General features: G+C 39.9%; 1 long non-coding RNA gene across 1 annotated transcript; it reads right to left on the reverse strand.

Moving 5' to 3' along the window:
• Positions 1-5,863: 5,863 nt before the first annotated feature.
• LOC124258610 lies at positions 5,864-6,988 on the reverse strand. The gene is made up of 2 exons (XR_006893626.1): positions 6,940-6,988; positions 5,864-6,020 (listed from the first exon to the last, which is right to left on the reverse strand). It is a non-coding gene; the product is annotated as an uncharacterized LOC124258610 (long non-coding RNA).
• Between the last annotated feature and the right edge of the window lie 9,294 nt (positions 6,989-16,282).

A 16,282-nucleotide genomic window follows, 5' to 3' on the forward strand; every position in this document is an offset into this window, starting at 1 on the left:
TGTATTCAGAGTAACCTTTAAAAGGCATATTGAAGTGGAGGAACAGGAAAATACGAGAATATTTAAGGATAAAATCTCCGTAAGCTAGATGCTTAGGAAGCTCCATGTCATATATATAATCATGATACATAATGCTATATTGTACACATAATGATATATTTACACGTCACACAATGTAAGATTAAAAGTGGGAGTTTTGATGAAACAGTAACCATCACACTTTAGCCTCTCTTTAAGGCTAGTCTTCATCACGTAATCCCTGTGTTCACGAGGTAGAGAAAGTAGATAAATCATGGTAAGTACGTCAAGGGAATCAGCAGGCAAATGCTCACTGATGTACATAACATGTAGAATCTCATCCGTACCTCTGTTCACTACAACGATCTTCAAGCTAATGGATATGAATATTTAAAAGCCGGAATCGTGTTTCCACACATTCACATTGGGAGACGCTGCCCTTTACCAATCAGCTTTTATCGCAACCTTTAACATTGACAAAATCCCAAGTGTTAATGTAGAGACCTGTGAAACCCAAGACTATTACTGGCAGGAAGGTAAGACAGCAGTATGTCAGCCATTATAGAGACGAGAACATAAGTCAGTAATATGCCAGACTAATACTGACAGGCCGGAAGTGTTAAGGAATCTGCTAGACAGCAATATGGTGAGTGATTATAGAGACGGCAGGAAGCAATATTCTAACAATAGGAAGAACCCAAGACTATTACTGGCGGGAAGGTAAGACAGCAGTATGGCAGCCATTATAGAGACGGCAAGGTAAGTCAGTAATATACCATACATACTATTACTGGCAAGGAAGGTAATATACCATACTATTACTGGCAGGAAGACAGCAATATGGCAGCCATTATAGAGACGGCAAGGTAAGTCAGTAATATACCAGACTATTACTGGCAGGAAGGTAAGACAGCAATATGGCAGCCATTATAGAGACGGCAAGGTAAGTCAGTAATATACCAGACTGTTACTGGCAGGAAGGTAAGACAGCAGTATAACAGCCATTATAGAGACGGCAAGGTAAGTCAGTAATATACCATACTATTACTAAGTAAACTTTATATTCTTCTTCAGGTTGGAGAAGCAGTAAGCTACATCTTCATAAGCTGAATGCTTAGAAGCTTATAACAATATTTATACAATGATACATGATCATATATTGCATACATAATGAGGTATTTACATTTCACACGATGTAGGATTCAGAGTGGGAGATTAGAGTTAACAATGACTATTGCACTGTAGCCGTTCCTTTAGGCGAGTCAACATCATGTAATCCCTGTGTTCACGAGGTCGGGAAATTAGATAAATCATGGAATGAAATACAGTACGTCAAGGTCATTAGCAGCATTTACGGAGGCAAATTCTCTCTGATGTACGTCACATGTAGAATCTCACCCGCACCTCAGTATCACTACTACGATCTTCAAACTCTCTTGGGATATGAATATTTATATGGTTAAAAGCTTTTCCACACATTCACATTGCGAGAGACGCTCCCTTACTAATCAGCTTTCATCGTAACCTCGGCATTTAATTGTAACCTTTTAGCCCTTGCGTAATTTGTTGAATTCATCTTCACTAAGTAAATGTTGTTTTTTTCACATCAGATTTCATAGGGCAGGTTTCAGCCACTGACAGATATATGTTACATAATCTTATTGAGTCACATTATTCATATTCGACTCGTCGATTTCACAATTAAGTCTACCTTTTCTGGAACTTCATCAAAGACTACATCGTGTATGACTGCCTATCACTGTCTTCGTAATACGAGGTATTTGACGCAATGAAGTCAACACCAGCTCTTCATGCACATCACAATGATGACAGTGATGTGCGATCATTTGATAACTTGTTTTTTTTCCATTTTAAGCTGAATGTCTGGTGCACGTTTTTACTTTCTTACCTTGCATAAGATTTCAAAGCTTTTGATTATTTGTTTTAATAGATCCAGAACAGACACATCCCGTTCGGAGTATTGATGTAACAGGAGACATGTCCGCGTTCAGATTATAATTGTCACTATGTAAATGACTCATTATTATTTCCACTGTCTGGTAAATAGTGCTTCAGTGTTTGAAGAATATTATTCGCTCCTTCTATTTGATAGGTAACATGATTTTTTTATCAAAAGCATATGATGCTGTCAATCTTCATTAAAACATGGCATCATATTTGCATCATTGAACACTGTGATGGACCTTACGTTGCTCTGCGTAGTAAACAGGACAGAATGCCAACGATGGAACATGTTCAGACGCAAACTAATCTGGTGAAACCGAACACCACAGTAAAAGTGTTGACGGATGAAGCATTATGCTCGAGGCGATTTGGACCAATGACTAACGGAATAGGCAGCAGAGACCCAGGATATTTCATGATCATGACGCACCGTTTGCACAAGAAAATGTATAGGATGATTTCGAGAAAGAATGTATTACTTTTCAGTGTTCTAGGCCAAGGCAATAGTTTTTAAGTTTGATGAAAATACCGGATGCATCCACTGCCCTAAACGAAAACATTCAAATTTTGTCTCTGGAACCCAACAACATTAGCTTAGGTTATTTGTATGAGTGTGCGTGTGTTTGTGATTGTGTGTGCGCGCGCGTACTCATATGTGTTTGTTTAAGGTTTCAATTTCCAAAACACAGACTGTTATGTTCGTAAACGGACGTCTTTTTACATGAATATCCTTAATATATCACAATGAATATCAAGTAATTCTTTCGGTTTTTGGTTTTGTTTCAATGGGTATGTTCGTTACTGAAAAGCTATTTCTTGATGTTATGTTCGTTGTTGAGATTAATACACCATTCACGTTAACAACGACCTACAATATATACCTAGACAGAATACTTACTGCTATTGGAAAAGCATTAATTTCCTTTATTGAGTTAACGAAACCTACTCTTTTCAAATCCTCCTCAAAACAACATGGACCCCCACTCTCCTCACTAATGGTTTTCCTTTCTTTGCTTCACGGAAATAGCACCCACACATAAAACCTTAGGTCTTAGGTTGCAGTTGAGTGTCTGCGCCATGTAGACAGCATCCCAGCGCCTCCACCAAGGCCATGTGTGTGCGGCAGTTAACACAGATGTCACGGTAGTAGTGTCTCGAAGCAATCTTTACACACTTGCTCCTAACCAAGTTGCATCCTCAAATTGTTCTATACAATTATTGTTCCGTATAGTTATCCTAAACATTATCTCCACCAATCTGCGTGGTCGTTTAGCGACCTCAAATTCATATAATTCCCATTTTGTGGGTTTCTTTCTTGTTAATAAACGATGCTAATTCATACATTAATGATAAGCAAGTTTAACGTAGTTTTGTCTGTTTCAGCATTTGAAAATGGCTACCTGTGGTGGACCACTTTGGAGCTATCTCACGATAACTCTGTGGATCTGGACACTTCATGTAAGGTTGGTCATGATCACAGCTAACAGTAGAAACGACAGTCTAGTTTAGACAGGGAACCTATAATTAACACGCATAGGAATCAGTATCCTTATTTGTGTTCATGTCTTCTCAAGGTTGCCTTACCTGTTGGGGATGCGCATCAGACTGAACTATTGTCAAGCAATGAATAAATACCTGGGTCCTATTATTTTGTATTGTTCCATAACCAAAACCGACAGACTCGGATCTATGTGAAGAACAACAGCACTGGCTGGGGTGGACCGGACTGGACAACTTCCCTTGTGATGTATAATTTTGTTCATCTACTAGACATAATATTTAATGGTCACTCTATGCAATTCAATGTTGTTTGTACATGTCCTGGTCCTTTCATCTCCACTGAAGTATCCCAGTCTCCATCTGTCACACAGAAAGATAAGATCAGACTTATATAATTATCCACAAGATCGACAATGATCGACATTGGTTTGAAAGCTCAATCCTATGGAATACTATCATAATAGTATATACACGTGGCAGTCACCAAGGTTCACAAGCCGTACCGTAGTGGGATAACGTGGTAGAGGGATTAGTAAACATTGCAAACGTTTCACCTATCCGAAACATACCATATGTATATACATATTTTCCTTTTGCGTAGATTGCAATGGGGCTTCCTCTAAAAGAAAGATATGAGAGGAAGTGTTCTACGGTTCGTGTCCGACAGTGTGATATCAATAGCAACATGAAGTTAGAAACGGATTCGGGATTGGGGATTCGAATCCCGAATCTGAATTTTTTGGTCATATTCGGGATTCGAATCCCAAATCTGATTTTTTTTTTCACATTCGGGATTCGAATCCCCAATCTGAATTTTTTCACATTCGGGTTTTTTCCTTTTGCACATTCGGCACTCGGCATTGGCCATCAGTATGTGGTATTCGAACTCTTATTATGCATTTAATTATTTTCTTATTATTGCACATCCTGAATGTGAAAAAATATTCAGATTCGGGATTCGAATCCCGAAAGTGAAAATGCATCCAAATCCCCAATCAACATTCCCCAATCCGTTTCTAACTTCATGTTGCCGATATCAATACAGACCCGTTCAGCTGAATATGTATTACTCTCCCGAGAGCTCGATGCTCTGCCCATGTAACGGACTGTCCAGGACTTTAGTTCTGCCCATACACTATGTGTCTTCAGTAGGATGTGTGTTTTTCCATGTACTCTGCATCTCCAGTAGGATGTGTGTTTTCAGATGTACTGAGCGTCTCCAGCATATTCTGTGCGTATCCAGTAATATTAGTGCGGCCTGTATTCCGCCCATGTACTGTTCTTTTCCGTGATTTGCCCATGTACCGTGCGTCTGCAGTGGTATCTGTGTTCTGCCCCAATCAATACTCATTTCAACTTACAGTTGGGGCGTCGCCGATCGGTCCTGTGTTGTGCTTGGAAACACTATCCAAATAATTTGAACTACATGTACGTTCGATCTTTATCATCGATAAAGTATTAAATATAGAATGAGATGTTCCGATTGAAACACATTTGTCTGAGAAATGTAACGCTATCCATATCTGTGTTGAGAGGTGAGGTGAGATTGGATTTAACGTCGTGCTTGAGAATATTTCGCTCATATGACGACGTGCATGCGTGTGTATGTGCGGCTGCTTGTACTAGCCCACTGAGATACCATGCCGCAGTGAAGCACGAATACCCCACTCATTATACTGACTCCGCGCCAGACAGGGTCTGTGTTAAGAAGGGAAAACAATATAATTATGTTAATATAAGAACATATTTTGTTACAAAATCCTGATCAAGCGTTTGAAATGTACTATTCCAAGATCAAATAAATATTTCTATTTTGTACTTTCAATAGATGGCATAACTGCGTTTGAACACACGTTCAGCATCTGCCAGTGCCTCGAGACATATTTTTCACAATTACTGTTACACTGCCAAGAATACATGCATTACAGTGCGCGTCGAGAACGCTTAATCATGGAATGTCTGTGGGTAGTGATAACAGATAATAGATTCCCCATATGTCTTTACCGATGGTATAGTAAACTCTTCATTGTATCATAGCGGGGCTAAAAGTCTGACAGAACCAATCAATGATCAACCCACCCCATTCACAATCTGTCAATTTGTTTAGTCCGATTAGATATGAGACTGACATTGTGACGTCAGCAGCTAGATACATGTTCCAGTGGAGAGGGCGCAGACGGTGGTCTTGACTAACGACGAATACTGCGTGTTATTTCAAGTTATAATACGTTGTTGTGGAACAAACAAATACTTACGGGGAGGCTGTTAAGTAATACACTAGATATAATACTGACGGGAAGATAAGTCAGTATTATAACAAACTAGTACTTATGGGGAGGCAGTTAAGTAATACACTAGATATGATACTCTAACCAACAGGTTATGAGTTCTGATTCTTTATTATATCTTGTTTCTTGTTCTTGGTACATTGGTACAAGTGTACAGATTTATGCACTCAGTTGATACAGGTTGTACAGGTTGAGTACAGATTGGATACAGGTAGGATACAGGATGGGTACAGGTAGGATACAGGTCAACTGCAAATCACAAAATGTCCAATGATATTCTAATATCAATCCAACATCTAATCATAATGAATGAGTATAGAATAGTGAGAGAGTTTTAGTTTTACGCCGCTTCCAACGTTATTCCAGCAATATTTCAGCAATATCACGGCGTAGGACACCAGAAAGAGGCTACACAATGTGCCCATGTGGGAAATCGAACCTGGGTCCATGGCGTGACCAGCGAACGCTCCAACCACAAGGCCACCCCACTGACCCCATATTGTATAGAATGCATAAGTATAAATGCCTCCAATAATTCCTAACAAAATGCATGCTGTCGTTAATCTCCACCAGCATGAATATGTTGATACAATGCAAAGTAATATTTCCAATCTAAAATATGAATATTCATAGCCAAAAATAGCAACAATGCACCATACCCAAGGTGTTATACCATGGAAGAAATTTCCGCATGTATACAAAATGCCCCGAAAGAAACCCTCCCAAAATATGTACTAACACACAGTTGACCAATTCTGCGGTGAAATGCCAATTATTTTTTTTACTTTAATGAATAAACACTATTTTTTTAACTTCAAATATTTCTTCAAGTACACGTGGGAACCTAGTCCTACTGAGCATGAAAATTAGACAAAGTTCTTGCTTGAAAATTAAATGAATATGTTCTGAACATAGACACTCCTAAAGAAAGTTAAATAAAACAGTAAATAGTATTATTTACTGAATTTATGCTTTTAGCATTAAAATATCCAGAAGGTTATTCAACCTTTGTCCTTGAGTACTGAAAACGCATGCAGCACTTGCAGCGAATGAATTCGAAAGCAAATTAAATTCCATACAAAACTAAGCAAAAATAACAGCCTTGCCAAAATAATGATAGAGCATAACAACACTATACATGGTCCAAAGCAATGAATTGCATATTTACCAATATTCAGGACGTTCTTTACTCTTTGGCTGCCAACTTTCATGCGGGACCATGCGGTCGTGTTCCCAATAAATATGACAACTAATTACCTCCCTTTTTGGTATATACAAAATTCGGACTCACATCCGAAACTCGGATTCGTATTTACAAACAAAACAGAACAACAAACGGAATGAGATTTAAGATAACATTGTTTGGTCTTTGACCACTACAGATACTGACGGGGAGGTACGTCAGTATTGCAACAAACTAATACTTACAGGAAGGCAATTAAGTAATACACTAGATATAATACTTACGGAAAGGTAAGTCAGTATTATAACAAACTAATATTTACGGGAAGGCAGTTCGGGAAAGCAAGACAATGTGAAAAGAATTTGGAATCAACTGACAGTTATGACTGTTAAAATTCCAGTAATATAGTTTCGAATACTGCCAATAAAAACACAAATACACAGTCGCCCCTCAAAACTATAATGGCCACATATAGTGGGGACATGTCACGTATTATTAGGAACAGAACGATTTCCTAATGGAAGGTAATGGTAAATTGGTTGGGTAGAACGAATTCCTTGTAGCATTCGTATGGAACATAGTATCTGTCTAAGGCAGATTTGCATGTTAAGCATTTTTTAAAAATAGGGTCAGCGTATTTGTCACTGACGCGATGGTCTTAGGGAATAGCTGTCGTTACGGACAAACATGGTTTTTTTTACATTTTGGTAGGCAAATTCAATGTGATATGGAATAACTTTAAGATTTTTATGCTGTTGAAAGGTTGAAGAAAAGGACAGGTGTGTGCTTGCGTTGGTACCAACCGGTTCATTACTTTGGGCGTTACGATTTTAATTAATTTCTACTTCTCTTTGGATGTTGGTGGAGAAATAGTGGGAAAATTAGATTTGCAGTGCCATATATGTAGGTGGATACACGTTCATGCTGCCTTGAAATCAGTGGTTTTAATAAGATGTTATTTACACGATTTCATTCTTCTGATTAATCACTCAGGATCGGGAATTTCCATCTTAGTATGTTACATACTGCTTTTACTTTACGAATGCGCACTGGAGACATGTTGTCGGTATGTTAGTGAACAGGCACATTTGTATTATAGTTATTAGCTAAATCGTGTGAGGCTTTGTGCGGAGTTGCCTCCCTTGGTCTTCATTGTTCGAATCCAAGACTCACCCATCATACCCCGCGGCTTACCGTTCTACGAAAGTGGTAAAAGTCAAAGACTTGAATTATATCGGGCTTTCCACCCACTAACATGTACATTTGACGAAGATAGAATGACTATTTTACAGAAGCTGCTGACGGCACATCTATTTTGGGTTATCGCATATTTCCGATGTCAAGAACTTTATATAACCAAGTATACTCAATGTTAACATTTGATGTGTGCGTGTGTTGCAGAGGATCTGGTATGATCTGGTATACACATCCTCTGGTTTTGGACTTCAGTTGATTTTGTCTCTGCTATTAGCTTGCAGGGGGGTCTTGGTAGTCTTGATGCTGAAAAGGTGACATCTTGATAAGAACTCAGTTATTATAGGTGAACACGTTGCATCGACACCTCTCTCGCTCTCTCTCCCTCTCTCTCTACCGTCTCTCCCTCTCTCTCTCTCACACACACACACACTCTGTCGTCTCTCTCTTGCTCGCTCCCTCTCTCACACACACAAATACACACATTGACTGTTCTAAATACGATTTGTTAACATCAGGCTAATACCTGGATTTGAAAGGCAGTTTCGGGACCTATTCCAGACATAATGACTGCTATGGATGCAAGTATGAACATCACTTATGCCAGGAGTTTCAAGATATATTGAATCTGGATGATTCCTTGCAGTAAGTCGTAGCTGTCTGGGGATATGACGGTCTGTGCCAGTACCTTCGATCACACCATGGAACAGCTGTCATCACACCTAAACGACTTGCCAGGAATGACTGAGACACAAGAAGTCATTGAATTATGAAAACAAGTGTTGCCTCAAACGAATATTTCCCCGCAACGCTACCAATTGCATCTAGACACGTAAATCAACATGTGTCGAGCACATATTTGCTGTCCCCGTCTTAGTTTTTTGTTGGTATATTGCTGACGGGGAAATATTTATTTGTTGTAAATCCTCCGTAATAATTATCTGTACTTAGTGTTCTGACCTGTATACGTATATTGTATGTACTCGTATATATAATGTACTAATTGGCATGACCTGTATATTTGTATTGTATATTCATGATGATATCGGACTCCCTGTACAAGTAGATATGACCTCCGTGCCTCTATTGTATATGCTTGGTGATATTTGATCTCGATATACTGGTAGACTTGACCTATACGCAATACATTTACATCCTTGATATCTGATCTCACTGTACTGATATACATTACCTGTATAAATTAAATGAATGTGCATTTTATATAACTCGTATAGTATTAACTCTTTTGACTAATGGTTCCTTTTGACTGACGTGGCATTCGACAAAAATGCTTTCGCCGTTTTGGAGACATACGGTGGACGGGTAGTTTGTAATACGTTTATTGGTTGGCTGTTCACAAGTTTAACATTCCCCACGAGTACACACCTTGAAGCTCATTTAGGGTATCCCGCCATCATATGACCGGGATGTTGATATAATTGTGGTAAACCCACGCTCACAGTGACTGTGGCGCCTGTCCCATACAACTCACTTAACACAATCTCTCAATCTTCTATATGATCGATCTTCGCGACGTCTCAAGCTGCTACGCTGACCAATGATAAGACAGTGAAATGTGAAATCGTATCATACCCAAAGTAATACTTCGCTAGGCACCCCCACTAGTTAGTTGACCCGTGAAAATGTTAGGAGTGCGAGAATATATATCGATGAGATGCAGATAAGTGCACATACTTTTGCTGTCTATCTCTGATAATTGTCATGCAATACCTATGTCCGCCCTAGTGCAGGTATTTCGGAAGGGACAGATTTTCGGGGTTGCTTCTGTCATTGCTATGCCGCAGGTTTACTGACTGCGTCATATATCTGGATTTACTTTAATACGATGTTATGTCAGTATGGTTCGACCTGACTGTCTAGCCAGTGTGTTATTCAACTGGCTATAGATAGATTGTACATTTGCTCCTAGCCGTACGAAGGCAGTGAAGATTAGACCGTACAGTGGTACTTCAGCTGCGCATTATCCGCCACTGTGACATTTGAAACCACAGGCATCCTTCTGCAGGTGGTTGAGACTAAGTGATCATCTACATACTTTCCTTCAACAACAATAGGAATTGGTATACACTACCGTTCGTCCATAGATTGTGGAATAATTTATATAAGAGAGAGAGGATGGAGAGTGGAGGGGGTAGACGTTATTGTTTCCGTCGTGTCAATTGCTAAGGGAAATTGCGTAGGTCGATGCTCATGATGTTGATCACTGGGTCGCCTGGTCCAGACTCGATTATTTAGAGACTGACACTGTATAGCTGGGATATTGCTGAGCGCGGTGTTAAACAACGAGCAATCACAGAATCAATACTGCTACAGGATATATGTTAACGTTGGTATACAATAAGCGGGGTAACTGTTTACGTACTTTTCGAAGACGTTGCATTTGTTAATATATGTATCTGTTGATTTCATCAGCAGGCAATCACTTATGTTCCGTGCAGAGACCAAATATAAGACACCCAGTGACCATGAAGTTGTAGTTTAGGGATCACCACGGAACTGCCTTGTGATTACTTCTTGGCCATCCAGGGACTGGCTGGTTCGCCACAATCCAGTGATCAATAAGTGACTACATAGCAATCGTCTTGTTACACCTAGTGAACAACTCACAACAACACAATGACCATTTAACGTTAATGTAGGGGTAATCAAGCAACAAGCTGTGACCATCATGTGACCATATAGCAAACTCCAATTGGGTTCCTACCATTCCAGTCTTCCCTTGGTGAGCACATATTGGCCAGGTCAGCAAATAGTGCTTAAGCAACCGTCAAGTGACTTCTTACCTTCTCGGTGAACCCTTTGAGACAACTAGCTGATGATCTAGCAACAGGTCAACTGGTGACATCTAGCAACCGCCAACTGATTTCCTACCAGCGGTCGATCACTTAGTGACCACTTACTGGCCAATGTTCAACGAACCAGAGTCCATCTCGTGACCATCGGCAATCATCCATCGACTACCTTGACGGCGCACCTTGCCAGTGTGTTAATTACATGGGCAGGGAATGTCGAGTGTCATCCGCTCTGTGGCCAATATGAATATCTGTATTGATTATGTTGGCTTTAAACACAAATCGCTCAACACAAAACCCTTTTCACGCCGTGTCATATTCACACCGCTGTCCTTTACCATTACGATTCCGTTACACCAAATGAAGATGCCCAACCTTTTCAAGTATACACTGTGTTGAACACTTATACAGGAGACGAAACTTCTTTCAGTGAAAGCATCGGCGTCCCCCTGGAAATCTCATGTCTCTGCAGAAGAAATGTGTCATACATTGAAAAAAGTTTAGAATACTTTTGACAGGCCCAAGGCAGTTATTCTCGACAAACAATCAACTTACTTATCATTCTGTTCATTATCTTGCCAACGTATCAGCAAGAATACCCTTTGTGTGCACAGTTTCCTCTCTGTCTCTCTGTCAACACTGTCACCGTCCACCTGACCGAATTACACATTTTGTAAGACGCATGAAAGGGTGATCTCAGCACAAATGTTTCTGATGTCTGGTGAAAAGCCATAACCTCTTCAATGCCGCCCTGCTAACTCTTCACTTCATGGCTCAGAAACAAATTATTCCTGTATGATACATCGACGACTTTTCTCAAAAACCAGTTTAAATGCTGTATCAGCAATAAATACGTTGCACATGCATTATATCGTAAAATATGTTCTTCTTCAAGTGGCATTTAGAAGTTGGAGTTCGATCCACTCAGTAGGCGTAGTCGCTGTCAAGCAAGATCTATTTGGTTGTCATTGCGACAAAACAAGGTTTCCACGGGGATAAATCTCATTGTATCCTCGTGGTGTTTGATGAAGCATGAGTATCAGCTTCGTATTCGTCAGAAACAATTTATTTTCATAATTTTGCATTTTCCTTTTTTCATACTTACATCTCAAAAAGTTATCCCAACTGACAACGTCTTCAAGTTCACGGACGTTCATGAAGTATGCATGAAGCCATGTCACAGGTGCATTCTGCTGATGCAACTCACATTTAGTGATTTTTCTGTTTAGCATTGTTATCTTACGCAGTTATCTATTTGCAGAACATTGGCCATAAATGGTTGACAGTTGGATTCCAAAGGAATCCCACATAACCGATGAATGAAACGTTGCCCTTTTTGGAAAAGGAGACGTAAGATGCTGCCATTGCTTCGTTTCTTGTTGGCTGCATATTGCTCTTAAACATTTGTTCCAACACAAATATTCATTACACAACAGGTCTGTTCATCAACAAAAGAAACAAGTGACAAATAGTATGATTCAAGTCAGTAATAATATTTCCGTTCTAGAAAACTTCTACTCTATTTTAAAATCGGTAATATTTCGAAAATGGGAAGAATATGTACATATTTATGATTATATTGTACTAAAGTCGATTCAGTGAATATGAATTCTAAACTTTGAAGTTAACAAGGATTAATCAACAACCCTTAAATGGATCAACTGGTGTAAACTGTTATCCAAATAATAAATGTCACTGTCACTTGGTAATGCCCTTGAATGCATGCGTCAGAATCTGTTAACTGACAATTCACACACTTTGACCACACTGCAATATTTGAAAAAAAAACCCCACAGATTCTGCATATTTACATATTACCAAATCCTTCACGCAACCTTTACTACTGTGGACTGAATTTCGTTAGCGTAAACTGTATTCGAAGTCCGCAATCGAATAATGATTCTTCGGACTCCCGTGGGGAAAGTTGATATTGCAAACTTGATATAAAAGTCAATTGTTATCTTCGAAATGAGGGTCTAACATTTACCGGAACATCCCGAAAGAAAATATAGCAACATTATGCAGCAAGTTACTGTTACTAAAACGAATATATATCAGCGTGAATCGTTACTGAGACACGGGTTCCCCAGCCGTTTTAGCCTCCTCATTTGGCTGTACATGATAAGTAAGTGAGTTGAGTTTTACGTCGCTTATTCAAGCAATATCACGGCGGGGACACCGGAAATGGGCTTCACACATTGTACCCATGTGGTGACTCGAACCCGGGTTTTGACGGGCGAACGCTTTAACCATCAAAAGCTGAAGTCGTGGGTTTGAATTCCTGTTCGCCCAGATAGGTTTGTCAGCACTGTGCACCTGCTCATCGGTTTTAAAAAAGTGGTAACTGTCGGAGACCAGAATACACTCCAGGTCAACCTCTCATGGAAACCTAACACGCCGCGATATACATGGCATACTGTTTTAAGCGGTGTTAAACCCAACTCACTCACTCACTCAACCATTCATGCTACTGAAATGCACTTTACATCATTGCTCCTGTTTCCAACGGACCCGTGAAGGTTCTTGATCTTCAGTGAGGTGAAATTGGGTTTTACGTCGTGCTTGAGAATATTTGAAATAAAAACGTGCATGCGTGTGTATCAGTATGTGCATGTGCGGCTGCTTGTACTAGCCCAGACTTAAGCTGGTTTTATAGTGCTAGCCCGCTGAGATACCATGCCTCAGTGAAGCATGAATACCCCACTCAGACTCATTATACTGGCTCCGAGCCGACCAGTCGGGCCGCTCTCCGGGCGGACGCTCTAACCACTACACCACGGAGGCAGTTTGATCTTCAGTAACCCATGCTTGTCGTAAGAGGAGACTAAAGGGATCGGGTGGTACATACCGCCGCCATATAGCGGGAATATTGCTGATATCTTTTTTTAAACTAAACTCACTCACTCCTGTTTCCAACAACCCATATAACATACTTTATTGTTGTTTAGCTACGTGCTGATCTGAAATGCATCTACAACAGCATTAACCACTTTTGCTTATCTAGTACATGTATAACTCCATCTGCTACTATTCTTGCTATGAATAAATCGATGAGCAAATCATATCTGCAGATGCATGGTAATTTTGTATCGATACACTTCAGATCTATGATGTCTACCCATAGTGATGGTAGTGCTTAGTTTCCAGAATGTTTTCCTCTGTCCGTGTTAATTAGCTTCCACCCAGTCTTTCTTAAGGCAGTGATATATTGAGTCCGACATGGGATTAAGTAAGTCTGATAAATGGAAGTGACGGACAGAATCCATAGATTCGTGTAAATGAAGAGCGTCTTGTCCGGCGCGGAAACAACGACATATTTCTAAATTGACAAATGTGTAGCAGAACGTATGGATCTTTGTGACAGTGATCAAACGGGAAGAGCTGAGCTGGTCAGTTGTTCCGTTAATAACATACTGGATGTGACATGTTTTGCCCGTTTTCTTGACCTTTGTCATTTTGTAATGCCATCTGACTGCATTCGTCTGTTTCTGATTTAAATATTAAGATGTCTTTGAAAACAACACAAATTATTTCTTTAATATTCAGGCTCCACGTCTCCGAGTTGTAAGTATTCGCAATTACTTCAGACTCAAATCATTTTCCTTATCTTCCATAGCATCACATTTAAAGTGTGATTCGTGTTATATTCCAACTCCAAACCTTTCATTGTTGTATTGCACATACATGGTGTCCTTGGATGAAGATGAAATTGGTTTCTTGTATTGTTTTATTTATCGTGAGGGAAGTCAAATCCGGGAGTCACCGTCTCCAGGAATGATTCAAACAAGACTCGTTGGGTTATATTGATGTCAGTGCACCTTTTCTACAAAGGTAGCACACATGCATTTGTAACGTATCGGTAACGAATCACGCCTCAACGATCAGTATTTAACTTAAATCAGGTTAGATTAATGATGGCTGGAAACCCGAAGTGACACTGGTTGTGCGTAATGATCAAACAGGCAAGCCAGATATAGTGTGGAAGTGCTAATGAGCCTTATTTGTAACTTGATCCCACTATCAGTTTATCACTGACCGATCGCTTTGTGGCCTCTAAGATCGTCAGACCGGCCATTCGCGCATACATATCACAAATAGAGTTGTTCTTAGACAACTTTAATTCCTAAAATACAAAGGACGATAAAATATAGTACTTGTGCAATAATGGTATAAAAAGGTTAACCGGGCGAGTGAGTGAGTGAGTGAGTTTGCTTTTACACTGCTGATATTCTAGCAATATCACGTCGGGGGACACCAGAAATGGGTTTGACTTACTGTACCCATGTGGGGAATCGAACCCTGGTCTTCGGCGTGACGAGCCAACGCTTTAACCACTAGGCTACCCCACCGCCCCAGGTCAACTTGGAGCCAGTGGAGTACAAGCCCCCAACCCCCACTCACTTGTATGCAAGTAAATAAAAACATTTCAACTCGCCTTACCGTAGCTCAATGCAACCGTTGTGTTCTTAGACAAATCCAATTCCTAAAATACAAAAGACGATAAAATATAGCACTTGCGCAATAATGGTATAAAAAGGTCAACTTGGAGCCAGTGGAGTACAAGCCACACACACAGACCCACACAGACCCACACAAACACACACACACACACACACAAACAAACAAACAAACAAACACACACACACACACACACACACGCACACACACAGATAGATAGAGAGAGACACACACAGAGAGACACACACTTGCATGAGAACATTTCACCTCTCCTCACTGTAGCTCAGTGCAACCGTTGTTTAGGTGGTCGATAAATATCTGGGCATGTAACGTTTCCATTTCTTTGCGACACACGTGGCAGAACAACGTGTATGAATGCCTCTATTGTATTAATATTGAAACGCATCGATAGATGGGGACACCTTGATTAAACCACGACTGGTAATCAAACTAACACGATAATGTAGCTGTAATTGATTCTCGTGGATTTACGTCAAGAAATAACGTCAAATACTGCACGACGTAATGGCTGGACGACGTCCGATGCGCGGGAGCCAATTGCAGCTGTCACCTCCTATTCCCAAACCTTGCAATAATATTCATGTTTTACTGACAAAACAAAAAACAGTATCATCTCTTTAAAATTGATTAAATAAAGCCAACGAGGCGTATTGTAAATTTCAATATATAGTATGTAACAACATGGAAAGAAACGTTCATATGACAGATCCGCGACAAGCATAATACCAAATGCCATGCAGTGTTCCGATCTTTCGATTGAAGTTAATTCTTACGTAGGAATATGAATTTAATTGAGTAGTTATACTGCATTCCCGGTTTGGCTATAGTTTCTTGCCATGGTG

Source organism: Haliotis rubra, unplaced genomic scaffold (assembly GCF_003918875.1).
Source record: "Haliotis rubra isolate DU_JTF1 unplaced genomic scaffold, ASM391887v1 Scf7, whole genome shotgun sequence".
Taxonomy (NCBI): domain Eukaryota; kingdom Metazoa; phylum Mollusca; class Gastropoda; order Lepetellida; family Haliotidae; genus Haliotis; species Haliotis rubra.